This window comes from Taeniopygia guttata, chromosome 2, assembly GCF_048771995.1.
Source record: "Taeniopygia guttata chromosome 2, bTaeGut7.mat, whole genome shotgun sequence".
Classification (NCBI taxonomy): domain Eukaryota; kingdom Metazoa; phylum Chordata; class Aves; order Passeriformes; family Estrildidae; genus Taeniopygia; species Taeniopygia guttata.
Window position 1 is genome coordinate 70,269,161 of NC_133026.1, and position 26,902 is coordinate 70,296,062.

A 26,902-nucleotide genomic window follows, 5' to 3' on the forward strand; every position below is an offset into this window, starting at 1 on the left:
TACACAGGGTTCTGGTTGTCATGACACTGAGATACCTGCTCCAGACAATTGCCAGTACCTTTGAATTTCACATTTGCCATGTATCATTGCTTCTCTGATCCACATGCTTCTACCTATCCATAATGTTTTATATTTTAAAAGACAGGCAGAAGGATAGGTCACATATAATGGAACTAAATACATTTGTTTTAGAGGCTGCATGATGAAACCACATCTTTTAGATAAATACTTTTAAAACATCTTGACTTCAGTACAACTCATGAAAAATTAAGACCTTTAGGGTCACAAAATAGGTACAAGCAAAGAGTTTGTTGTTGCACTCCTTTCTCTCAATAAATGAATAATAGAAAATGTTCTTCTGATTGGAAGTCACAAAGACTTCCTGCCACAGCAAACACTGTGGCAGGAACAGGTCAGATTGATCCCATGCAATTCACCATTGTGAGAGGTTTAAAAGCAAGGGAAAAAAATGTACAATTACCAGATGCCAGAAGCTCATTTTGCATAAGTTGTTGTGCTTCTGTTTCTGCTGCTTACTGCCTGCTGTGGGAGAATAACAGTGCTATTTCATGAGTACTTACATGCAAAGTGCCTTTAAAACCCTCTCTGCTCTTCTTCACAGTGCCAAAGCTGAGATAAACATTTACCCTTTTATAAATCATAGAAATAAGGAATCAACCCCCCGCCTCTCCCTCCACCACATGACAGTCTATGAGAGGGCACAGAATTTCATCAGGCAAAGACTGGTTAGGAAAATGGCCACATCATAGCCCAAGGAGACCCACAACCTCTTTTTTCCTTTGCCCATGTACCAGAAGCAGACATCTGCCTTCTGTGGCCAGCAGGAAGTTTTGGTACCGTGTATCCAAGCAAGCAGGGAAATAAAAGTTTGTCATGTGTAACCAATAACATGGCACAGAAGTTTGGCACCGGTAAAATCCTCCTTGAAAGTGAATTTTACTTGTGCCTGCTTTTCTCTCATCCTTTGATTGGTCTGTATGCTGACTGGAAAAACACAGAAACTGGAAGAAGAGGAAAAGAAGAATCTGCCTTGCCTTCCATCTTATTGCATGTGAGAATGAACCTGACTACATGTAAGGAGAAAACCGGGGAGAAAGGCATGTTGGATGGCCAAGGGACACACTACCCCTGTGAGGGATCTTTCTTTCTAACTTCTCTGTTAATAATTAACTGTTCCAGTTTGTCTGCAGCATCTCTTTGCCAGCTTGGTCTGTCTTTCCTCAGCAGGCAGTAGCAATGGTATTAATGGAGGCTGGAAGTAGAAATGCAATATTCAGTTGTTTTATGGACTATATAATTTTATCTCATTGGCCAAGAGCCAGAATAGGACAGCTTCCAGCAGGAAAGGACACGTAAAATGTCACTGATGGATTTTGTGATGAAGAAAATAACTGAGAAGAAGCATTCTCAGAGTGGCCCCATGTGAGGTATGCACCAGGCACGCCTGGCAGGGGAGTTTCTAATCCCCACAATGAACATTTTTACACATGCTGCCTTAGCACTTAACTCCAGCTAAAAGGTACAAGCATATGATTTTAATTGGACAATATTCCTTGGGATGAGCAAGGGGAAAATAAAGTAAAAAAAATTATTAACTTGCAGGGAGGCCTCACTGAAGTTACCAGTGTTTTTCTGCTGTAATATTCATGTCAATCAGTTGTTTTCTTTTCAGCTTCACACAGTCCCATTAGGTAGCATGTTGTCAACAAAAAGAATATAATTTCAGCACCACGGGCTTTTTCTGTGATTATCCAAATCCTATTAACAATGCCTAAGGAGCAGGTTTACTATTGGGTTTTACTGCTGTAATATATATGTGCACGCTTGAGGCATACATTTGAAATTCTCTGATCTGTTTTAGCTCTTGTATTACTCAAGGTACAAGGGAGAGATTAGGCTTGGTAGCTGCATAATATTGAACAACATCTCTCCAGGTAATTTGGCCATACTGCACTGAATTACTGATCATTAACAGACTTTTCTCACAATATTACACTTTTGATACTGTCCAAACACTGATGATACAAGATTTCAAATGGCTGAAGTGTGGTTTTAAACATACAGTCCATTTGAACAGCTATAGCATAAAAACATAATGCCAGACTAATTTGCATACTGCCTCAATTTCACTGACGCCAATAAAATGAGGCTAAAAAATGAGGCAGTCTCTAGCTTATCTGTTTGGTTTTTTTCCCCAGTTCTTCCCATTCCTGTTTATCCCTGACACTGCTATCTTCTGTTGTATGGAAGAGCTCAGAAACTCACTCTGTAAAGGACATTTCTGAGGAGCTGGAGCAGTCTTCTTGTTAATTACTCTTGATTAATCTTGTTATTTACTCTTTCTTCTCTTTTGTTTCATTGCCATTCGCAGAAGGGCTGAAGCAGAGAGGGAAAAAGTTCAAGACAAAGGAAGCACTACCGGGAGAGAAGATGCCACAATAGCTGGAGTGTAAGGAAAAAAAAATAGGGAGGGAGTAGTCCACAACAGGGTGTCTGCTCCTGTGAAGCACATGCAGAAAGCTGTTCAGCAGTTCAGATTGCTGTATGCACCTGAAAAAATGCATATGGCATGTGTATACATGTATATCTGTATTTTCTAGCCTCATTTATATTCTGGCTTTGGCATTGTTTGATGGTAAAGCACTTGATAGATACTGGAGGAAGAAGAATTATTTACATTGGTCTCCAATCTGAGTAATTGACTTATGGCTGTCTTTTAGGACCTCTATAAGGAAATGCAGATGCAGCAGAAGAGCTCATTTTAGTTTGGTTTCCATAAGATGCTGCATATACACTGCAGAAATGCTGGGTGCTTGAGTAGAAGTTTTAATGACATAAAAGGGTGGTTTTGTTCTCCCAATGAACCATTTGAAATTACAATTGCACAATTTAGACTTGTCAATAGCTACTCAGGCACAAATCTGGAGTTCCTCAGTGTTGTTCCACATCCTAGCAAATAACTACAGCAATCAAGGATCTCACTATGAGAGCTATGTTTGTGAAAATAAAGGTGTGGTGTGTCCTATATCATGTTGTAAAAAACTGCCTAGGGTCAGTAGAGAAGCTAGTCACATTCTTGACATGAAAATGGCATTTTTAAATTTGACATTCATTAAACCATTTCCATCAGTTAGACTTATGAGCCATACCTGACATTTCTAAAATCACTGTTAAAATCACAGTCATACTGGGATCAAAGCCTGAGTCTGCGCTAACTCCAGTGAGGCCAAGATTTCATTTCTTGATGTCAGCATCTTTGAATATCTGCATCCCGAAACTCAGTTGTGTGAGCTATCACACCAGTCCCAGCACATTTTCAAGTGCTGGCTCTGAATGTTTCTCTGTCCTCAGGTAAATTGGTATGTTTGCTGTCTCCAAAAAAATAGAAAAATTCTCTGAAATCTTTGAGCATCATTGTGGATATGTCCTGTGCTGTCAGACTAATGCTTCTGTTTTTGAGAACTACAGCAGACTGGAGAAGGAAACAACTCCACAAAGGGAAGTTAGAGAACATATACATAGTCCTTGTGCAACACTTGAAAGACTGAAGGTATTAATTGTGCATGCCAGTTTTGTTACTTCATTTAACTCAAAAACAAACTGTCTCTATCTGTATATCTCATGTTTGCACTTGCAGTTTAACCTAAGTGCTTCAGACTTTTTTCCACATTTTCTAATTAAAAAGACATTTTTGAGGATCCAGCAGAACTGAGTACAGGGGGAAGATCACTGCCATAATGCTGCTGGTTGCACTGTTGCTGATAAAGGCCAGGATGCCATTGGCCTTTTTGGCTCATGTTCACCCACTCCTGTCCAACCAGCACCCCAGCTCCTTTCCTGCTGAACCGCTTTCCAGCCATTCTGTCCCCAGCCTGTAGCACTGCCTGGAGTTATTGTGACCCGAGGGCAGGACCTGGCATTTAGCCTTGTTTACTTTCCTACCATTTGCCCCTGCCATTGATTTAGCCTGCCTGTGGAGACTTTCTACCCTCCTCCAGATCGAGATTCCCACCCAGTCAGTTTGGTGTTTGCAAACTGACTGAGGATGCTCTCAGTCCCCTTGTCCAGATCACTGATAAACATACTAAACAGGGCTGGCCTCAGTACTGAGCCCTGGGGACTAGCGCTAGTGACCACCTGCCAGCTGGATGTGACTTCCTTCACTACCATGCTCTGGGCCTGGCCAGGCAGACAGTTGTTTACTCAGTCAGGATTGCTGTCCAAGGCAGTTCCTCCAGGAGAATGCTGTGGGAAATGGTGACAAAGGCTTTGCTAAAGTCCAGGTAGACAACATTCACAGACTTTTCCCCATCTACCAAACACCTTGTAATAGCAGGAGACCCTGCTACAGAAGCTAAAACACCCCTTCTGACAGAGTGCAGGATAGATAAAGACCACAGTAGATATGGTAGTTACATTCATAAACTGGACAACGACATATATATCTCTATGTGTTGAAATGCAATACTCAGGCATGAAAGCTTTGGTGTTGGTTTCCATTTTTTTTCTTGGTTTTTTTTTTTTTTTTTTTTACCTCTGTTCTATCTTGTACATACAATTTTATACCTCTTTTTCTTCATCAAATTTGCAAGTGTACTAACCTCTATTGTTGTACAGTAATAAAAGTCTTCCTGACTCTCAAACCTGACTTAATGGAGAGGCAACAAAGGCCCAGCACCTTAGGCTCAGTAAGATAAGAGGCTGTTGAAGAGAAAAAAATCAAGTGTTGCCGAATTGAGAGTGATTCCTAGAGTACTCTCAGTAGCCTTCAAGACAATATGGGAAGACTCCATGTGAGACAATGTGTACAACTATGATGCTCAGTGAGGAAGAAAGAAGTACTGAAATAAAAGAGTAATAAATGCAGAAGAGCTGACAGAATGAATAGGGCAGTGGTTAGAAAGTCTAACCCACTTGGCTTGTTTTGTCCTAGCACAATGAGACCTGAGAGAAGACATGTAATGGTGGCCAAAAAAAAGTAAATACAGACTGCTGAAGGAATTTTGGGTTAAAAATGAAAAAAAAAGTCTCATCCAATAAATTAATTAAGTTCTAGAGTGGAATCTTGATACCATAAATATGGACAAAAGTTGTAACTTATATTAAATATAATCAGTTTTGATGGGAATGCCTTGCTTTTCACAGAATGTGTACATCTTATGAACAGTGTGATACAGTTAAAGGATTAATTTCAGAATGTGACCACTGTAGACAGAGGATCCACTTTCCACAGAGGTCAGCTGCATTCAGTGCAATGACAAATTGAGCTGTCACTTCATCATCTCTAAAAAGGGGCTGTATTCCATGGCCTCATGTTTTGGTTTTTCCTATGTTTTCTTAGTTAAAATTAAGACAGTGGTGTCCTTACAGATTTCCATTTTGGAAGGAAAAATCAGAGTACTAAACAATCACTTCTGCACAAAAAATGGGAATATTCCATATAATTTCCCACATTCAAACTTCTTACAAATAACTGCTGTTTTAAATACAAAATGAAATTTTAAACTATCCTTTCCCTTGTAATACTCACAAGTATAAACACTATAAACATGCAATATGAGTGACTAAAAAGGCCTTCAAATTGTCAAAACTACAAGTACTCACAGAGCAAATGCTAATTATTTCTGCTTTTTCTTTTTCCTGAAAAATATCCCCCAGTCCAACTATCACTTCTGTAATCAAAAGTGTGTGGGGGGGGTGTGTGTGTGTGTGTGTGTGCGCTGAAATATGTACAGATATATATGCACATTATTAAATATCCAAATACTGTGCACTCATATGTGAGTTGGGCAAATTTTAACTGTATGGGAGGGCCACAATATGCACACTTACCCAAGAAACAAAATTATATGGATTAAATGTTGGAGCTTGCAAAGTTATAGCTGAGGGAAATACTGGACAGTCCATTACTACAGAACAGTCAAGCACTTTGGAGTGCACCTGGGTCCCACACTAAGCCCACATTTATCTGCATCTGAATCCTTACTCCTTTTCTTCCTTCAGTTCCCAATATTATCAGATAGAGCTATCTCCTCTTGTAAAAACTAGCTTCCAAAGAGAGCTGGACTCATATCCATTAGGTTAAGATGCGTAGGAAGAGAAATGCAAAAGTTATCACTCCAAGTTGGTCAACATAGGGACTTGCACGTGAATCCCTTGTTAGCCTCCAAATCTACCAGTTTCTCTGGAGTGGTGTGTCTTTTCTAGTAAAATATTTTGGTACAATTGACACTGGTCTATATTAAAACAAAGGAAAAAATTAACCTCTGTAATTTTCAGAAAACACATTTGTAATTTATGCAGATTTTATATGGGTGCCAGTACACACAAATGCAATTGCAAACAAAATACATATTTGGGACATCACAATGCTTTTTATAAATGGAAGAAACAAAGGCTACATTTATGCCAGCTGTCAACTACCAGATCATTCATTAATTTGGTCAAATTTAGGTCTCTGTTACAATCAGGATTAGTGACCTTTTGAAGCACATTGTTTCCTTGATCATACTTCCCTCAAAAAAAAAAAAAAATCACTAAAACTGTTCTTTCATTTTAAAATGGACTAGCCTCTCTCTTCTATTTTTTTTTTTTTTCTAATGTACCTGTTTAACTTTGTTGTGACTTCTCAGTGCACTTCTGACACAATCTGTGACTGTTTTGAAAGCTTGTTGCTGTTAGTGGCTCCAGTTATGCCACACTGGGGATGAGAACAGAGTATCTTTCAGACTGCAAGAACACTCCCGCTGATTCTTAGACATGTTTCAGCTGTGTGAATTATCAGGTTAAAGAAGTGCTCATGTAAAACATAGCACTGGGACAGCTGTGATAGATATAGACTGATATTTTATTTTTGGACTATCAGCCTAAGGCTATTGTGGCTGGCTTGCTGACAGACATCATGTGCTGGTATTCTTAATGTTAACTATAAAATCAACTAACCCAAGGGTTTGCTATTATGCTTAAATTTTTAATAAATTGTCAAAAGCCCTCTTTACAGTGTTCATTTAAAATTGGACTCAGGAGCCCCACTGTCACTTAATAAGCACCTATCCACTGGAAGTGCCAGCAGGGTGGCAGATCTGAAAACCTCCTTTATGGAAAGAATTTCAGCTCTTTTATTCCATGCCATTTTGACTGGCTGGGTATATCCAGCCTGGATGGTCACACTGGATTGAAATATGGATTTCTAAATCATATCAGCCCTCCCTCAGGTACTCAGCTCCTTTTAGCTAACTTGTGTGATCCAGCTGCTTGTTGCCATGCCATAACCTCAGTGGTATTTTGTATTTTCCTTACCTCTCTTCACTCTCATTTCTTCACAGATCTTTGAACAGCACCATTTCATCCCTCCCTGTGAATCAGAGGAGTCACAGAAACCTAAATACAGTGGCTTGCACCTCTCCAGCAAGAAGAAAATTAGTATGATCTACTTTTTATATTATCAATGCTCTGTAAAGAATTAGATACCATATGTGCCAGGAGAGACTAGATATGTTTGCATTGCTGCTGTAGGACTACTGCATTTGTTATCCTTGTGTGTTACAGATGGCTTCCTTCACATACTTAGATCCTAAGCAGGCAAGGTATGGCACTTAACCATATAGCAAGGTGAAGAACAAGTCTCACCTAGGCAGAGTTCTGCCTCCTTGGAACAAATTGTCCTAGTTTTGCTGGCTGCAGTCCTTGTAAGCAGTGTGTCATGTCCATACATGTGGCCTTTGTGAAGAAAAGCCATACCAACCCTCTCCTCTTCATTGGTGTTGAGAGGATGGAACAGGGGGGATAGGAGGCAGGGAAACAATTGGGAGCAGATGAAGAAATGACAGAGACTACAGTGATGTGGGAGCTGAGATATTTACTAATGTAAAAGAGTTGAAGGGTGAGCCAGATAATCAATTGCTCTAAGCTCCATATGATATTTGTGTGATGGATATGGAATGCAAGGATTTCTGGCCATACCTAACTCATTGCCACCATGTGTGTTTTGGAGATGCCCTTCTACTCTGCCTTCCCACAGAAGAGACAAAGCCATGGGAATGTTATACTGTTAACAGTAGCTTGTTAAAAGTCCCAGTAAAAGCAGTGATAAGTCCTTCAAAGAGGAAGATGCAGGAGATGTAGGGAATGTAAGTGGAGCACAGCTATTCATGTCATCTGTTCAAATACACCTGTGAGAACCACATCCTCATGAGTTTGTCACATTTTGTGAGGAATGAGGACTGCAATCAGAATTGCTTTCTTCACTAAATCTAACAAGCAGTTCTAATTCAGTTCTAGAACAGTCCAGGTTTTACTATTCAATGTGGGACTAATGGCAACTCTGAGTAATGAGATTAAGAACCTCCAGAATTTGAAGCTGAAAACTCTATCTGACCTTCACACATTCATCTCTGAAGGGCCTTGTTGCAAAAAATATTCCAATCTTTTAGTCTCTGTTTTCTGTCTTCTACAAATGGGTTGTGATGATTATATGCAGTTACATATTATCAATATAAAGATTGATTATTTTCATTAGTGCTGCTGTGAAGTGATGAAGGCATGCAACTCTTCTGTGGTAAAATATTTTATTGCCAAAGCAGAAATTGTGGAATCAATAGAAGAAACATCCCAAGTTATTATTAACTTTTAAAAATATATATCTATAATTGTGTATTGTGTAATTATTTTCTTCTGTAGTATTTGTAAACTCTTTATGGCCGTTATCAGCCATTGTCTCTTTTTGTAGTCTCGTGTGGGAAGATGTTTCCTCTGAGAACACAGACTAATGACAGCACTCACCAGCTCTAAACTTCTACTTTAAAGCAGTCATTAACACATAATTAGCTGAAAAGCCCTCTATAGGGCTAATATTGAGCTAAGGCTACACTTGCCAGATGTCCTAGAGCCAAATTTGGGTGGTGACTTCTCCATGTGTATAGACATTACTGGGTGTGTCGGCAAGGCTACTCGCTGTTAACAAAGGACTTCTAATGGTCAGGATTTACCTTCATATAAAAGCTAGCCTGAAGCACTAACAGACCACTGCAGTCTTAGCAACCCGGCAGCATTGCTCTTTGGTTTGAATAAAAAACATGCCCTGTCAGAGGAAGAGTTAAATCTTGTTTCATTAGTACATCTGTGTCTTGCTGTCTACCTACCTGTCATCAAGCTGTCTATAAATCAAAATTACCTGTCTAAAAAGTGTGTGGTGCAGCATTATTTTTAAACAGACATATAACAAACATTTAGGTAAAGTGTGCCCAAAACTTTGACTTTTTTCTCCCCTGCTCTCCAGAAGATGGGCAGAAAAAATATGTCTAAGAAGGGAATAACAGTGGAGACACTTTCATTTGGGAAGGACTTGGAGAGAAGAGATGTCTGGAAGCAAACAGGCACAGCCAAGTGACACATCCAGAAGCACAGAGAGTAAGAAATGCTGCAGTTGAAGTCTGCAAAGGGGAAGAGGGCTGGCAAAGCTGACATGAGTGTGTGTGCAAGTGAAGAGAAAGTGAAAAAAGGATTCATCCTCTAAACCAGCTGATAATCATTGCTGGGTGTCAGCTGACAAAGAGTGCACAGAAACAGTTCCCTGCCTTGCAAACTCTAAGTCTAGAGAGGATTTGATGGAGATTTGGCTTTACCAGTAGGACCGTGAAACAATAAAAGTCACTTTTACAGATCCTGTCTCATCCATTCCATGCTAAATTTTACCTGTCACATGTGCATTTGCTACATGGCCATAATCGTCCACATGCTTACAATTATTTTTGGCAAATGCTCTATTCACTGAGACCTTCCAAGTGAAGATTCAATGCCCCCTTACCCCCTGGGATTGTTTTCACACTGACTATTTCCATTATTGCCTTAGGATTCTGTAATTATGAAAATAAAACCTGGATTTGTCTCTCAATAAGTAAAGTACATTTTTCTTAACAACACTTTTTAATGACTTTATAAACAACATAGCAAAAAAAAAAAAATCAGCTGCAGGCAGGGATCAACACTGGAAAAATGCCTCTTAAAAGGTGAATGCCTCAGAAAGTGATGAGAGATTGAAGAATGAAGGGGGAACATCTGGGTACTATGAAGGGCCACAGCAACTTAGAGGAGGGAAGAGATGAAGAGATGTGCATAGGCTCCTAAAGGCAATAGTTAGCATCTAGCCCATGGGATAAGTCATTACCCGATTTTTATGATTGTAGCTTTTGTTTTCACCTTTTTTAATTGCTCATTTCTCTCTTTAAATCTTTACTTGTTAAGCATCAGAAAGCATAAAGAGGATGAGACTTAGGAGATTTGCAAATGGCTTGAGTATTTGTTAATATGCAGTCAAGCTGTGTTTCATGGCAGTGATGTCTAAGTTTTCTTTGAGGCACTGAAATAACTCAGTTTCTGTCAGCTCTACAGTCTCAGACAAAGCAAAAGGGAGCAGAAGAGGGAAAAGCAGGTTGAAGAATCTTATGACAAGTACTAATAGGTGAAATATCCTGGTTTTAGCATGTGGCTGTGAAGAAGGAAGAACAAAGGGGCTGGAACAAATTGCTGCCTATTCTTTTGAAATTTGAAATGAGGAATTTAAATTCCCCCAGACAAATAATCAGACTAATTTCCACCTGATAGCCATTAAAATAGTGATGTGCTAACAGGAGATCCTCAGCACTTCTGGTAACACTCTGCCACTAAACATGAGTAAAAAACTGGGGTGAATTCTTGGTCTCTGGTGTTGATTGCTTCTCCCACCAGGTATAATCACAGAAGCAGAGGTAGGTACAAGGTCAGGGAATAAATAGAAAAGCTAAACTGGAGTGATTGATACAGAACTTTCTGAAAGAAACTAGGGGTGGTCATAGGATTGGCAACCAAAAGGGTATAAACAAACTCAGATTGATGGAACCAAATAAAGAGAAAACAGGGAAGATTGACAGGTAACTGGGGACCCAAAGTGGCGGGAATTTTGGGATAAACGACTTGGATCAAACCAACTGTGAGGGGACAAATGGGGGATCATAAAGGCTAACTAACATTGATAAAACCAACTGACTAAATCAACCCACACTGCAACACTGATGTTTATTGAAAACTATTTTCCTGCCCCAAGTAAAACCATTTCTCAAGTACAAGAATGCCTTGGAAGCAGTGTCTGGGGACTGATGATGTTACCAAGGCCAAGGACCCCAAGAGACTTATCCTAGGCATTGTTTGAACAAGCACCTTGTACTCCAGGCAGAAGTGAGGTTGTGCAGGGTGATGGACAGTGCTGTCCCTCAGAGACAAGGCTGTGCAGGTGGTAGAAGGGACTATCCTTATAAAAGGGCAGCATGAAAGGACCTTAAAGTGAGCAGGGCTCTTTTGGCCTTTTTGAGCCCATATTTTGCTTGGAACTACTAGATTTTAGTTAGGTAGCTCTAACAGTGGCCTACATGTTAGGCTGTCACTCTTTCTTTTAAAAATTTTAAAAGAAAAGGGTGATATTAGACCTCCCATATTTATTTTGGTTTTGGTCAGAAATTGTCTTAAGTGAGTTATATCTGATGTGTTGGTTCTGTTTCATGGTCTGGGGGTCCCTAAGCACAGGGTGATGTCAAATAGGCAAGTTAAAGTTAATTGAGCCAGGTCTTCTGCAGATGAAAACGTAGCCTGTGCAGTAAGAAGATAAAAAGGGGACACTTTTAGCATCTGGGAAACTAACCTCACTGCAGATTCCTTACATTCTGCAGAGCAAGCCCACAGACAGCACCATGGAAAACCATCAGGCCTCAATCAGTTGTTACTACATATCTTCTACACACAGGAGATTTCTGGTAAATCAGATGCAGGAGATTCAATTGTAGGGGCTTTGATGCATTGCCTAAAGGAAAAATAAATCGTGTCTCCACACTGATCTCTTCTATCTCACCAAATGGATTAGCTTATTGATCAGAAAATTACTTGTCTTTTTTTGGTTATTGCATTGTGCTACATCTGTTATATCACATTCCACCATTATTTGCTGCACAAGCTAGTGTGATACAAAGACACACGTGAGCCAAGAAAAAAAATCAATAGGACCATATCAGACATGCAAAAATCCCATTGGTCATACAAACCAAGTGTCTGCAAACAAGCACAAGAGTGCTTTGAATTATGATCACTCAAAGAATAAGTCTGTATCTATTACTTAATTGGGAGTAACATCTTCATGGAGGAGTGGACTGGAGATAACACAAACTACTAAGCCATAATACCCACAGGGGACTTTATACACTTCTTCATATCAAATATTTAAACTCCTTTCCTGCATTATCATACTTCTGGGTTACTGCAGATAGAGGGGAAACAAATGAGCACAAACTTGCAGATAGGGGTTTTTTTGCAGTTGTTTACATTGGTTTTAGATCTTGTGGCTGGCATTGTCCTTTGATTCTGTTGCTGTTCTTAACTGTCCCTATGGACAAGTAAGTAGGCTCTTAACGTGTAGGGTGAAAAGATGAAAATGAAGAATTAGGTGTAAATGAAAATATTATGGAACTTCTACTGGGGGTGTGATAATCTACTGTTTGAATAGTAAGTCATTCACAAAGGTAGCAGATGGCAATATCACCTCTTCATTTTTTTCTAACTGGTAAGGACCACTGTCTCCTACAGCACTCAGAATTGCTTGAGCCAAAATGGAATTGCAATAGATCTGGTATTTAAAATATTAATTCCAGGTTCTTCTTATTACCAGCCATAATTACATTAGTAGCTGTCTCTTGCCCTGTATATCACATACAATGCATATTATATATTATAGAGGATGGAATCAGTAGAGGTTGAACTGATATGAAAAGACTGGTGAAATCATGAAGTTCCTTTCTGTGGTCAACCACTGGCTGTTTGACCCTGAGGTAGAATAAAGCAGATCTCCTGCAATTTGCTGAGTGACCCGTCCCCCCATCACAATGTGCATCATTAAATTATGCAACTCTTAGGTCATGAAGCTGGAAGTTTAAACTACAAATTAAAGTAGACTGAAAAGGTGCAAAATGTGAGGGTGAAGTGGAGAAAGACACAGAGAAACTCTCAAAATTGTGAAACCTCTGTGTCCTCAGACAACACCTGCATTGTAATTCCTTTTGAGTTAGACTTCAAAAAGTTTTTGTGCCAGAAACCCACAGGGTGACTGCTGAGCAGATTGTATAAGATCACTACTTTCATGGTGATGACCATACTGCAATTAAGCTACAAAGCTATCAAGATGGCATTCAGGATGCACAACATGCTCACCTATGCTATCAGCCCATCCAGCATTCACTGTGGAGATCACAAGATTGCTCTTACTGGAAAATTTTCATTCCATCATGTGTGTATTAGGAGGGTAAGAGGGAGGGCCATTCCACAATCATGAAAATATATTGGCAGACTTCTGACATGCCAAATGCACAGTACAGGTCACTCAGGAGTACATCTTAGGGTTCACTGTAAATCTTAGATGCTCTAAAATATCCATATAATTATTCCAAATAGCTGTCAGGACACCCTAGACAGTATGCCAACAGTTTACACTACATGGGTGGATCTTTTTTCATTCTTTTTCATAACAAAATAGAATTTTGTTTTTGATGAGTTTAAAATGCCTTGACTCTTCCTTCTTCAGCTTTTTTCCATGAATAAATAAATTTACTAATAGCTTGGTCTTTGAGGGCTGTATCCATTTTAAACTAAGACCCATAATTTTTTTTTTCATGTAATTTTTTTTCCATTTTCCTCACAATGCTTTTCTCCAGAAAAGTTTGCATATAATATCAAAAAAATCTGAGTGCCTCTCGTTTGCTTGTGTTAGGTAGGGAAAAAAGAAAAATCATATTAAACTTTGAGGATTCTGTCACAAAACACTTAAATAGTTTCCCAAATCCATAACTCATCAAATGACTGCACGATAGTCATGAATGGCTTTAACATTCTCTGAATGGCCTTGCTATTAATTGGGAAGCAAAGTCCAATACCTTGAAGATTTCTAACCTAAGGATATTTGTACTTTCAAAGTTCATAATCCATGCTGCTTCTTAATGAAATAAACCTATTCAGTGAACTTTTTTATGCATTTTATTTTTAAAAGCAAGCTGGTATATATATATATATATATATATAACAATTATATTGCTGTTTGTATATATAGATATATCACAAATTGCTGTTTGTATATTTTGTATTACAAATTTCCTAACCTTAGGTCATAACTTGTAATAAATCTTTGAGCAAACAGGATCTATTGTCAGATTAATATGACAGGTAATTAGGTCCATTAAGAGGCTGTCTCTAGGAGAAATAATTGTGTTTTCACTTTGTACAGGGTAAACTGTAGAGGGGAGTCTGGTTAAAAGCTTTCTGCTGGAAAGCTCTCCAGCACTGCAGAGTCATCGTTACAGTTGATTAATCTCTCTGATGAAGGGCATTCGTATCTATAGGATGGAAATGCTCATAGGATCTAAATGTCCATTCTCGTACTAGAACTAGTCAGATTAAATCACTCAAGCAGATAATACATATTTTTTGACTCAGCTGAGAAAAGCAATAGCAATTTAAAGGCTCAGAGCACCTTCAGTTTTAACCCTGGTATCTTTTGGTCTCTTATTAGGTATTCTTAGTTTATTCTTAATTTTCTCAGTCATTTCCTGATGATTACAACAATCTTCCCTTTTATTTATCAGTGCTTTATCTAGACACTCTTAAAAAAAACTAACACGGTGAAATTAAGCCAATGAAAATAAAAGATAGCTGTGTTTAGTCCCACTTCTAAGGGCATCAGTCCTCTTTGTTGACTTTTGCTATAGACAGGTATGCTAATGCTAATCAAAGAAATTAGAAATAAAGGCTTTCACTCTTACAACATAGGAGAAAATGCAAGAAAAAATTTGAGCTTCTGATTTCTTTCTTAGTCTGTGCAAGATCTATCGCTAATTTTCTCAAACCATATGGTGGAGGCTTTGCTAGAGTTTTCAGTCCACACCATGTCTTGTGTCATGCTGCAGAATAGTCAGGCCCCTCCTGACATTGTGGTTCCCAGAAGAAGCAGGTCTGGGGTCCTGCATTGTGTTGGCAACATCAGGAGATGGGAGTTACTTTCCCTGAGCATCCTCCTTGCTTTGTCTGGAAGGGCTCCCCATTTGTTCTGCCTGTGGAGAAACCTTTTCAGCCTAAGTGCACAGTAGAAATTTCTGCCCCTGAACAGCTTTGATTTTTACCAGGTCAGCCAAAGAGCACAAAGATCACCTACACAAATTTGTAGAAGAAATTTCTGATCTAGTGAACAAATACAGATTAATTTATTTCATGACAATTATACTTCAGAATATGGACTTTTTACTGACAAGCAGAAGGGAAAGAATACTCATAAGTGCATGGCTAGCTCTAGGAGAGTTTGACTGGAAGCATAATCTGCCATTACATTTTCTCAGCATTAATGTTCCTTCTAAATTTTCCATGTCCACATCAAATTTGTGTCCGTATTTCTCAGAAGCTGCAGAAGACTTCACTGTCTGAAACTCTACTTCTGTTAATCCAGGCTAGATTCAAAGTATGGAGTCAGTAAGACAAAGAGCAATATCCACCCAAGTACTCAAACCAGAAGTGTAATCGACTGACATTTGGAGTTACACATGAGGAATTGAAGCAAGGTTTTTACTTTATTAGGTGTTAAAGAGCCAGATACACAGATGTGAGACAACACAGAAGCAGTGTCAAGAAAACCATTTTACCCCTTGGATCTGGCAGCTGAACAGTGAATACCAAAGGTATTTTTTTCTTAAACAACTAAAAGGCAGTTTTAAACAAGCCGGTGGATCATGGGTTCGACACAGTGCAGGTGTAGACTTAAACATTCTCCAGACAAGCTAATTGATTAAGGAAAGTCATTACTTATATCTCTTGAGTTTACTAATGGGAGGCCCAAAGAGTTTAAAAGCATATCAAGTTTCTGAGAGACTAAGTCTGGACTACATTTCAGAGTACACCAAATGCTGATGTACCTTGACTGGATATTTGATCGGTGTGGTGCTGCAGAGAGGCAGGACCATGCTGCAGCAGCCAGGGGAGGTGGGGAAGCACTTGCTGCACATCACTGCTGTGGAGGCCTTGTTTGTACTTTTCCTAGACGCTACTTATGCTTGGGGTAATCAAGCAAAGCACCCAGACAAGAGCCATCTGTGTTTAGGGTCACACTCTTCCTCTTCATTTACTTAACCGCAGCCTCGCTAGTCTCAAAGTCCCATCCTGGGTGGGCTACATCTGTCCCAAAACGGGGAGGTGCAGTCTGCGCCTGTCAGACTCAAAGGGCTTTCACAGTCCCAGCACAAGTTTGGAAATCTCTAGCAGATTTAGTGGTGTTTTTTCAGAGGTTGTGCTGGTAGGAGAACCTGTGGAAGAAAAGTCTTTGAATTAAAACTCCATGTGGCAATATTTGAAGTGTAAGCCACCTAGTCTGGCCTTTCAGGATATGGAAAAGATGTACTAGGTATTTGTCATCCCTAATCTTTATTACAACCATCAACACTCGCTTAAAGGCAAAGTTGGATGCTTCTGTTCAAATTACTTCGTCTGGAACAGTTAATAGTGATATTTAAATTGTCATCATTAGGTGTCAATGCTCTTCTGAGGCAGAGTTGTTAACACTTCTCTAGAAAGTATTGCTCCCTACTGTCTGCTACCTCTGTCAAACACCAAGGTTATTTCTTAAAGAAAGAGGCAACGTCCATCTTTGTATAATATGATAAATTTGCAAAGCTTCCAAAAACAGAGGGGGCTCTCTTTTCACCTGGTTATATTGTGAATTAAATATACAAAGCTTCACACATCAAGGTGAGATAATAGCTCTTGCTAAGTTTAAGGGTAAACTAAATACCTGCTTTGATGTAGTATGCCAAAAAAAAAATTTATGCGCAGGGGCATTTGTGTCTTAGGTATGTTTTCAGGAGGCATTAATCTCTTTTGTATAGCTATTAGCATGAAGAAAAGGACAATCAAGAAAAATAATGCTCAAAATAAAAAGAAAATAATTCCATACTGATGGCTCCCCAGGTTTTCTTACATGAAAAAAAAAAAAACAAAACAGGGGGGATCTTGCCTGAAATTAGAGTGATACTGTGTCAAATGTCCACAGAGATTGGTAATGCTTTAAGGGACAGAACAAATGGGATCCAAACTGCTCTTTGCTTTGTCCAGTATCCTAGCTGCAGAAATTACTGACCTTTGTTGTTATGGGGAAGAACCAAGAAACTCCTGGCTCAACCTCTTCCATTGGGCAGTGGTGGCCCTATAAATGTCTTCTCAAAAAAAAGTCTTTCTATAAATGTCTTCTCCAGCAGTGAGAGAAGGACATGATATCCTTGGGTTCACCTATCTTGTGATGCACCTTATAAAAGCTTTAACTAATGTAACTGAGCATTAGAAGGAGAGCAAAGCACAGTGTCTGACACCTGACCTGGCCCAGGGGGAGGCACTCTCATGGAGTTGCTCTCCTGCAGCATGTCTTGTTGTAAGGGTCTTGCAGCCATGAGTCCTGAGACATCTTCCAGAAATACTAAGTTTCTATCCCAGAAGGTCCTCTGGAATTTGGGGTTATGAAAAATGGAAGTTGTTCAGTTCTATGTCATTAGACTTAGAGAGATCTGTGTCATTCAGTTTATCACAGTGACCTCATTTATGGCCAAGCGGATTTTCTTTGCACATTAACCCTACATGTTATCTGCCACCCTTCGTAATTTTCCTTGTGCTTCTCAGAAGCCTTTCTAAAGTTTAAGTTTGTGTTGAGATGACCAACGCCTCACCTAGTATTCTGCACAAGGCTGCACCAGGGTCTTTGCTTGTGTCCCAGTTGCTTTTTCAGAGGTGAATATTGACAATCTGCAATGATGCTATCAACTGACTATAAATGGGACTGATGTGTCTTTTTGTGTGTGTATGAAATTCATTAACAAGGACACTGTAAAGGAAATTACAGAATATGAAGTACCAGACCCTAGTTTTCTACAGGACTAGTAAACTTTACACTGCCTTGTGTGTAATGCCTTACACAACACTGTCCCAGATTGAAAGGCAAGATATATTCCATTTGCCATCTGTATGGCAGCTGTCTTCTGTTAAGTGAGCAGTTTCCCTATCTCTTCCACAACCAATCCTCTCTCAGGGGAGACATCTGCTGATAATGTGCTATTGAATGTCACTGCATGACTGATAAAAACTATAACATCCCATTGTAAGATGCTCCTCCCAGAGGGAGGACCCAAGCATTTCCACCTGGATATAATCTTGAGTTTCTGGAACACCAGCACAGCTTTTTCTGCACTGGATTTTCCCAGAGGAACAGCTCTCTCTTCCACTGCCTCTTCAGAGGAAGACTGCACCCTTTTCTACAAGATCACTGCTCCAATAGAACCACACCTGATACTCCAAGAGGACTGCAGGCATAATTCCCAACTGGACTACTGCCAACACCCTGTCCACCCTGTATTCTGACTCTGTCAGTGTTGTTTTGGTTTGCTGCATTGTTTAATTTATCTTTTTATTTTCTTCCCTAATAAAGAACTATTATTCCTGAGAGCCTCCCTTTATTTCAAATTTATAACAATTCAGAGGGAGGGGGTCTACATCTTTGCCATTTCAGGGGAGGCTCCTACCTTCCTTAGCAGGCACCTGTCTTTCCAAACCTAGACAAACACTTATCTGTAAATGTCACCAAACACCTTCCCCAGCTTGTAAAATGTGACCCCAAAAGTATGTATGTATCCTTTAGTCATCCAGCAATAGGAGATAAATAAGAATTGAGATTGATTTGATAGCAATATGTACTAGTAGAACAAAGAGGGATTCCAAAAGAATGTATTAAACCTGTGGCAGAGAGGTAGTCAATTAGCGAAACCATTAAAATGATATTAAAAGAAGTTTAAAAAAATCCATCTTGTGACTGAAGTAAACATGAAATTATGTAGGATGGTTGGGTTTTTCTAAATGTCATTCAGTTTTGTGTGAATGTAGCAAACCAATTAGATAAAATTAAATTTCAAGCCTGATTGACTTTTAAATATTCAATTTGAGCACTGCATTTTGTGTTTATTGCATTGCTCAGGAAACATCTAGAAATGGCTGTTGTATCAAGGAATTAAATGAAACTTGCACTGTCAATAGCCTGGCTGGGGTTTCTGCGGGAGCACCATGGCAGTTCTGTTTAATTCAGTGCCATTAAACACTGAATATCCATAGAACACAGAAATATAAGTCTGAAAAAGGACACGTTGGCTGCTGAAGAGCTTTGGCATTTATAGGTGGATAGCACTGGCGGATAATGAGAAGTTTGATGCCATGGAAATGATAGCTATGAAATATGTAACAATTCTAACCCACAGAGATGGAATATGTATCATGAAATATTGGAGGATAATTCAAATCTGCACGGCAATCTGCTTTTCATTTCAAGTGTCAAGCCTATGTAAGCTATAACTTATCCAGGTATTACTCATGTGGGAAATAACTACAAATTCAGTACAACTTATGCAACAAAAAGCAAATTCCATTTGGGAAGAAGAGGAAGGATGTAATGGTCCCTCTCTCCCCACCCTATCTGTCTGTGAGAAAGAAAAGGACTTAGCAAAACAAGCTCACTCCTTGTAGAAAAAGTGGAAAACCTGTGATAGCTACAATGGGACCTGTCTGCTGAATCCCAACAGCATGAGAGATGCATCCCTACCTGCCCAAGAAACAAAGAGTAACATGCACTTACCCCCAGGTCTCCCCTGTCCTTAGCACTCTTTGACCACCCCCAAGGCACAGCAGAGAGGGATGTTACACTAAGGACTGTTATGGCCTGTGTCATCTGAGGCTTCTTTCCTCTGGGGCAAAGGTGTCACTACCACTTTTCATGCTGCATTTGATGCTCTGGGGAATGGGCTTTGGACCAGAGGGAGAAGGGAGGAGAGGAAATCTATCTCGGGACTGAAAGGTTGAGCCAATATATCATATTAAATTTTTTTTTTTCATGTTTTTTATGGAAATCCAACACTTACTCAAGGGTTAGAGTTTCCCATTATCCTGTTGCAGCATTATCAAAGCCATGGTAAGAAAATATCTGAATGAAAAGCTACTGATGCCTTCATTTTTTTTACTCCCCTGCTGATAAAATAGAGCACTTCCATTCAACAAAGAGAGAGAGAGAAAATAAAGAGATAGATCCCTTCCATTCTTTTATTTTCCTTTTTTTTTTTTTTCTGTGAAAATAACCTTTCTATTCACCTGAGACAATCAATTTTCTTGTTCAAAGCAAAAGGTACAAATGATGAATTATATTACTGCAATGGAACTTTCCCAAAATCATCTTTGTCTTCCTTTAGTCACCAAACTCAGAAATATTATTAACTTGATGATCCTATTGAAAGGGACCTTGTGCATGTTGCTGTGCCTACCCAGAGAGGCAGGAATTTGTTATTCAGTGTATCCACAGCAGGATTTTTTTAAGTAAAGAAAGTTTTCTGCCAGAGGTTTCAGGAAACTTGTGTTTTATTTTCTTTCCTGCAAGAAGATGTTAACTTTCTAGGCTGACTGCTTCTCCTTGACAAAATGCACAGACTATTTTATTTTCTGAAATACCACTGGTTAAATCTATGCAGTCTCATTAATAGATCCAAGTACAAAAGAAGTGCATCATTTTTAGTGTAACTTTACAGAGAACCAGCCCTCTCAAAATTGCCATTCAAGGTAGATCCTGCTAGAAAACAAATGAAAAAGATCACTTTGACACACAAGCTAAAACCAGCCTAGTCTTTGGGTTTTTCCCAGAGATAAGAATTAAATGTGTCTGTGAAACAACCCACTTTATATAATGATATACTTATTAATATAGTGTGCATGCACCTTTGCTTTGGCAAATGTCCCGGACCGTGATTCTGAAATGAGATGATGTTGTGGAAAAGGAAGAAGTCATGACAAAGCAGGGACTGAAGTCTTGCCTATGGAACACATGAAATAATATTCTTGTTCTCTTCAGCTCTCCCAGAGCCTCAGCTGAGATTTCTGCTCCTTTAAGAAAGATGTGGTCAATTTAGCAGAATCCAAATTATTTGCTAGTCTTGATAACATGAACTGTGATTGCTCAAGATGAAGTAATTAAGCCTAAAGAGAAAACTGGAGAAATAGCATGAGAAGAGTCTCCAGACAGGAGGCAGATTCCAGCAAAGAGGGATAGGCTAGGAGATGGAGCAGGACAATATTTAAAGCAAAGAGGTTAAAAGTGTTTTCTGACAGTGGGGATAACATATCAGTAGGTTAGATTGCTCTCAGAGGATTGTCACCTTTGGAAAATTTTGAGGATACATTAGACAAACATTGGTCAAGAATAAAAACAAATAGCTCAATCCTTCCTTAGGACAGGGCTTTACTAGAGGGCCTAGGATGCTGTAAGGTTCTCTGAAAAGTGATATTAGTGCAGCCTCTGGTCAGTAACAACCACATCACACACCCTCCAGATTACTTCCCTTGAGAACGTGGTCTGCACGGATGAGACATGTGCCCCGTAAGTGTTCACCTCTGATACCTGTAACTGGCACTTGAAATCTCCTTCTGGGACCACTTTCAGAGACCCCACTGAGTGGCTTCTCTGCAGTTTCAAGAAGTGTCAGTGATAAAGCAGATGACTTCCCCCCATAACTGCCTTCATACCACAGTAAGGATTTGAAGCTCTGACTCCTATCTGGATGGCAAGTCATGTGGTGATTGTCAACCTCTCAGTTAACCTGAGTATTTCAGGGCACAGAGCTGGGAATTCTAGCACTCTGTGTAGGAAACAGCTAATTGATTCTGGAGGGAAACACAGGGTCTTTCATGAAGGACACATCCCAGGGTATGCCATGTGCCATTCAGTGTCAGGGCTGCCTCTTCCCCTGCTGCCCAGATACTAGCCTGTGCCTGAAGTCAGGGAAATGTCATGTCACTGTCAGATGAGGCACAGGAGTCTGTAACGCATTTGAGTAGCAGAAGAAAGGTGGCACATGCTTGACTGATGCTGACAGCCTGACATTTGACGTGTGAGTTTAAGACGTAAGAATTTTTCTCTATGCTATGGAGCACTTCACAAACATTCACTAAGCTTCATGGTACTTCTCATACCACCTCCTTCTGACAAACACAGAAGATAAAGTTCACCAAGTGCCTTTAATCCTGGCAGCAACAAGAGGTGGCTTTGCGTTGGCTGGACACTGGTGGTCACTGGCTATCATTTTTCCTGCCCTGCCTTCAGCAGGATGTCCTGAATGTGTTTAAGTGACTCATTGGGATGCCCAGCATGCCTTCCTGACTGGGCTGACATGCAGGAGCTCTGAGAGGCAGCAAGCGGTACTTGTGCATATTTATCACAGAAATGGGCAGGAAAGAAACCCTGGACCAGCTTCCAGAGCCTCATCTTCATGCAGCTGGGAAGTGTATTCCTGCACTCCCACTGCCATCCCATCCGTCACACTCACACACATTCTACAGAGCTGGAACAAAAATTACTTTGTTTATGTCTACCAAATTAACATAACCCTCTACCTTAGGTATAATTAGACACAGATGTGTCATAAGCTAGGGCAAACCCTAGACCTGCGTGAATAATTGTTGTACAACAGTAACGAAGGGCAGTGCATCAAAAATGAGCAACTTTGCTGTAGTCACAAATTGGCTGTTTGCCAGGCCAGTGAGGCATTATTTTTGCATTTTTCTGTTTATTGTTACGAGTGTGTTTGTTTGTTTCTCTGAAGCCCCGCTGAAATTATGACAAGAATTTTGACTGGGTTTTTTTTTTTTTTACAAGAGCCACTGCATTCCCAGACACCTAGAATTTTATTTTATTTTTGCATTTTTGGAGTCTCATTCCCCTTTCAGTGAGCACTGTGCCTTTGAAGACATTGCCCTTGAGTGCCACTTGAGCACTCCAGAGTGCACTCTGGAGCAGCTGAGTCTGGCATCAGCACAGATCCAGCGGTGCCTGCTGTTTTCTCTGCCCTGTGACTGAGACAGTGGCACCAGCAAACTTTTGCATGCTGGCTGAAGAGAGCAAACGTCCATGGTCACTCTCCTTCAGAAAAACTATAGCAGTGATGCTTTAATAACACAATATTCTTGCCAGGCTCCGAATATTTTATCAGAGCTCAGCAACAGGAGTAATCTTTGAGAAATAACACTGCACTTCTGGAGTTGCTGGCAGCTTCTCTGCCAAACCTTCCCCACCCCACCCCACAACTTCAAGTCTCTGAGTGTAGGGCTTCCCCTGGCAGGCAGCAACTGAGCAGCCCACGGGGGCTGGCAGATCACAAGTAGTTTTAATTTCCGTTTTCTCCTGCTTGAGTGACAGACAATCCTTCTCAGAGAGAGACTCAGCTCTGCAAAGCTGAAGAGCCACGCACACACAGCAGAAATCTGGGTTCTCCATGCAGCAGTGGAAAGGGAGTTCATGGACATTCAGCAACCAAAAATTCTGCATTCTCGGGGGAGAAGACAACAGATTTTTCGTGATATCTAAATGCTAACTCAGCATAATTTTTAGTCTGTACTTGGCTTTAGCAGACCTTTCCTAAGGCTGTACTGGCAGTGATAGTACTGAGGACTGACTACTGACTTGGGAAGGAGTTTTGAATTCCTCTGTGATTTCCATAAAAGGGGAAACTCAACCAAAGAGAGAAATCCTACATCTAGGTTATTACCTGTAGGCAAGTAAAAAGAAACAGTATGAAGTAGTCATGGAGTTCTTATGGCACAGTAACTTGATAACCAGCTACAGCTGGTTATACATGGGGTGCTACTGAGGCAAGATTTGGAAGTATTTTCACAGGGGATGAGCTGATATCATCATGTTAAGAGCAGACATGATTTAGCACTAGCTAGAAATCTCACCCTGTCATGTGCCTCTGGTAGTTCTTTAGTTACATACTTTTCTGACATCACTTTTTAGGGCTCTCTATTTTCCTGTATCAGCAGATATTGATCCCATAGCCCCAGAGCTCTCTAACCTGCTACCTGAATGCAAAATGTGTCCATGGCTCATTGTGAGGCTGGAAAAACAGTGTGGTTTCATTTTTTAAAGAGACTGTTCTCCTAATTTTTCTTAAATATAGTGCTCATTGTACTTTGAAACATATGGTCTGTATTTGGCAGGTGCTGAGTTTTTTTCCTCTGCTGTTTTTTCGCTCTGCCCTCATGGTTTCTGGGCAGAAAGACGGGACTTGCCTTGTCTATGTGTCAGTATATTTTACTGACTTCTAAAAAGCAAGTTACATGACAGTTCTGTAATGACACCAGTCATGGTTACTTACATGCTGAGCTTGCAGGAAAATACAACTTAGCATTATCACAAGTGTTTCTTCCCTTCCCTACTGTAAATTGCTGAGGTGATCCCCAGACCTATTGTGTAAAACTGTCATTCATATACTTAAGAATTCATTTGATCCATTAATTTTAAGAACTGATTCTTTAAACTTAATTCTGGCACTAAGTTGTGACTTGAATAAACTGTTATAAACAATTTCTGTTGAGTCAAACTTCACATATAAACTGATTTTTAAGAAGACAAATTTCTGCAGAATCTAAGAACCATCAAAGTATTTTTCTCAAGTTTATTATTCCAATATAAGAGTGCATTTATATATAAATACATGTAATAAACAAGCAGCTGTAAATGATTAAAAATAAGGTAATGGTTGTTAATATTAAAAAAATAAATGGCAACTTATTTCTCCTTGTAGAAAGATGACTCTCCTGAGAAACACCCTGGTCTGAGCAGGAGTGCACTTGATGTGGATCAAATATTAGCTGACTTGGGTTTGGAAGGCAGTGGTTCCAAATAAGCTTTGCTGACACCATCAGCTGAACTCTTTCTATTTCAGGAATACAAGATCTCACCTCTAGAGTCTCATCTCAGCATGGCTGATGACTTTTAACTCATCCTGCGCATATTCCTCCATCTCTTTTGGCCTCCATCTCCTTTATTCCATCCTTCCACACATGATGAAAATTGCAAAGTATTGTGCATTTCCCTAGAGCCTGTCACTGGGAAAGAAATTCAGGGCAACACTGGGAACAGCGGTCATGATTCCTGCCATTATAAAGTGCTAAATAAATAACTAAATATTTCATTTTAATCACAGTTCATTTATCTTAGGTCAAAGAAAATATTCTAATTGGGAAGTAACATAAAATTAAGAATGTGCTTTGAGGAAGTCTGATTTAATTTTGCAATATGAAAATTAACCAGAAAAGCTCTAAATCACCATACAATTATTAAGGAAGAAGAGGGAAAAAAAAGAGGAACAATTTCAGAGAAGTTGCAACTTTATAAATCATGAAAAAAAGCTTGAGAACAGAATTTGTGATGCATCTTGTGCCCATCACCTGGTCTTGATTTTCCCTCATTGCCCTGCCTTAATCTGCCACATTTTAATGAGAGGTAGAGGTTATTGTAACCTTGCAGTGTAAACTTGCCTCTGTTTCTATTCTGTATGACAATGGTGTCACATTAGTGTTGCTGATATGTCATCCTAACAGTCGTTTCACAGTAGCAATAAACATACTGGATAGGGACTCTTGCCATGTAGAAATTCCCAGAAAAATCTATTTCTAACTTTCGTAAACATGCATTTACCTCTGATTGACTGCAAACACTTATTTTAAAAAGAAACCAAAGCCTTTGACTTTCTTTTTTTTCTTTTTTTTTTTTTTTTTTTTGGGGGTGGGGGGGAGTATTGTTTGTTTTTATTGTTTTTTTAAGGGTACAGTAACTCAGCAGCTACATCTCCTATCTTTTGCTGTTTCCATAAGACATTAAATGCTCTCAGTAACTTTTCCCAGACCCATTGTGCCTAAACCACTAAATACACATAAAACAGTCTTGCCTTTCTCAGCTGCACAAAGCCTGTTTCTCTCCTTAAAACATCTCAAAGCAGATGTCTGTTTACAGATTCTTTTAAATGTTGAGTATAGGACTGGCTTTCTCCCCACCCGTCTTTCCCTGTTTCTCCCCATCTCTCCCTCATCTTCCTGACTTCCAGCCTCTGCTTACTAGAAAGTAACATGCTGGGGAATCCATACCAGTGCTGATTTCCCTTCCATTTTCACTCCCTTCTCTCTTTCTGTTTCCCTTTCCCTTCTTCTGTGCAAAGCATTTGCAATATTTAGTTTGTTGGCAATTTAAGTGTCTGCAGATGTCTTAGAATAACAGTGACGCATAATCTGGCTCCACACAGAACAGATAGGGTTACACAGCTGATGGGAGAATTAAAATCCCTTTGAAGAAAAGCCAGCGACGCACAGAAGGGAAAAGTGGGTGCCCCTGTCTAGAAACCTACTCCACAAACAGGACACGGGCCTCTATTCTTGCGTTAAGAGCCTATTAAGCATTTGGGTGTTGCTATTGCCCGTGTGGTTTATTTTATGTCACACTCTGAATACAGCTCAGCATCTCCCCTCAGTCTCCAAGGGGCGCGGCTTCTGCTGGGCCAGCAGGCTCAGCCAGGCATGATGGCAGGACAAGGGGACCGGCTGGAGCAAAAGGCTTTTGGATTGGGGAATACTCGATCAGAGAAAAGGGAGAGGTTGGGAGAGGGCAGAAAGGGGAGCAGGAGGCGGAGAAGGGGAGCGGGACAAAGCAGGCTGGTGGGTATTCAAGGCATCCTAAACCCCTCAATAGGGCATTGTCCCCAGGCGAGGGTCCTGCTGCTGGTGGGGGCCAGGGGCTGCTTCCCCCGGAGGTGGCCAGCTGAAAGGTATTCAGGGGGGCCCAAGGTGGCCCTGGAGGCACAGCACCCCCCCCTTGCAGCTAGGGAAATATGGAGCTTCTTCCCCAAAATTTGCGTGGTGCTGGCTGTGTTTATTCAGGTCCCAGCGACCAGCTGTCAGGAGCCAGTGAATGATGAGAGATTTTTTAATG